Source organism: Octopus bimaculoides, chromosome 6 (genome assembly GCF_001194135.2).
Source record: "Octopus bimaculoides isolate UCB-OBI-ISO-001 chromosome 6, ASM119413v2, whole genome shotgun sequence".
In the NCBI taxonomy this organism is placed as follows: Eukaryota; Metazoa; Mollusca; class Cephalopoda; order Octopoda; family Octopodidae; genus Octopus; species Octopus bimaculoides.
In genome coordinates, this window is record NC_068986.1 from 18,503,920 (window position 1) to 18,505,836 (window position 1,917).

Genomic DNA, 1,917 nt, shown 5'->3' on the forward strand with positions numbered 1-1,917 from the left:
ACACACACACACACACACACACACACACACACACACACACACACACACACACACACACACATGTAGTATTCTCCGTAGATATACATTATGAAGTTACATAGATATTCTTAACTTTCTTCTCGGTTGGCATTTATTTTCGGGAGGTGGGAGTGTTATTGAAATAGTTCGCTCATTACTATTTTATTTATTCATCTATTTATTGTATTTTAATTGTCAAGTTTTATGATGACAATGCCGGATATTGGATGTGTTTCGGTTTTGTAACTTTAATGCGTGTAAATCATGTCCATATCTGAAATCTTTTTGTATGCAATGGAGAATAAAATGCTCTTTCTCACATATTCATCGCATTGTGCAGAAAAAATTTGGTTGTGAGTCTCAATTGCCCAGAAACTGCACAGCTACTGCTGTGATTATTATGTTATTTTGTCTATAGAATTCTTCGTGTTATATACATGCTGCGTATAATATATAGCTCGTTATACCTATATTTGCATTGAACATTGAATATTTTCAGCAATCTCTCTAATTTCCTTCTCAGCGAAAGTGCCTACTGAAGAATTTCTATGTAAAGCTGATGTACACTCTAGTTATTACACTGATAGCATATATTCGTTTACCTTAAAACTCATTCAACATTGGGTACGTGCTACTTATGCATTCACATATGGGGAAAAAAACTGCAATTCTTCCGCATTCTCAAAATACATTTGGTATCTAAAAAACATTGATATAAATAAATCGACTGTGAAATTGAACGTAACTGTTAAGGCGAAATTATTTATGGCAGTGGTATATTAGCAGTAATAACTTAGTGGAAAATAAAATTGAATATATGATATCGGGTGCTGCGATTGGTTATCCTGATTCTAAAATGGAACCTGATGACTAAAACATAAAAAAAAGTTACCATGCGTAGCAGAATTAATCTGTTTTAAGCTACCTCATGGAACCTACGAATGTTTTTAATATGCGATTATATTATTAGAATTTCCATAGGCTGTATTACGCATTACTTTTGTGTTTTAGTGGAGCTAAATGATGAAGTCACCACTTTTTTTTTTTACGCTAAAGTACATCTTACACTCGCTTACTTTATTCTAAAACGTGAAACATCTCAGATCGTAGTTTGTGGCTAACGGATTAAAGGATAACAAGCATACGTTATGGGATGTAACTTTGCATATTCCGTTATGTGAAGTTCGCAATAACAACTTAAGCATGTTGCCCCTCCATATGGGTTTCTCCATTAGTTAGCAATACAAATTGATGCCTCATGATACATATATCTACAACGTACATAATATAATGTATAGAAGAAGTCATACGATCGGGCGCAGCTATATGAACGTAGATTATGTAGAACGGTTGATTGGTCATTCATCCCGTTTAGACTACGGTACTATATGGCGGTGGAATCTAAAACATACACAAAAGTACATATGCGCGAGTGCGGGAAAAACATCATGCAACATAGTATATAAGAGATGAAGGGAGAAAGAGATTTTTTACATAGAAATAAAACATGATAATTGGATATGTGAGTAGAGATTAAAATAGAGAGAGGGGAAAGATGGAGAGAAGTAGAGAAATTGAAAGAAAGGCAGAGATGCATTACAATCCGTTAATTGAACAGGACTTGCATAGAAATTTCTCTCTTCCAATACCTATGAACATGAATGTGTTCATTTATGACAAAAGGAGAGAGAGTAGAAAGGGGAGAGAGGAATTGTACATGAAGTATAGCATCCTGTGACGTCAAGTAGATCAAGTAAGACAGTGTCGAATGAACGACTTCATAAATTCGTGGCCAAACCTAACAAGCTTGGGCCGTCAAACCAGTAGACACATTTCGGTTGTCTATGAAACAGCACTCAGTTTCTTTTAAAAAATGGAATATATATATATATATATATA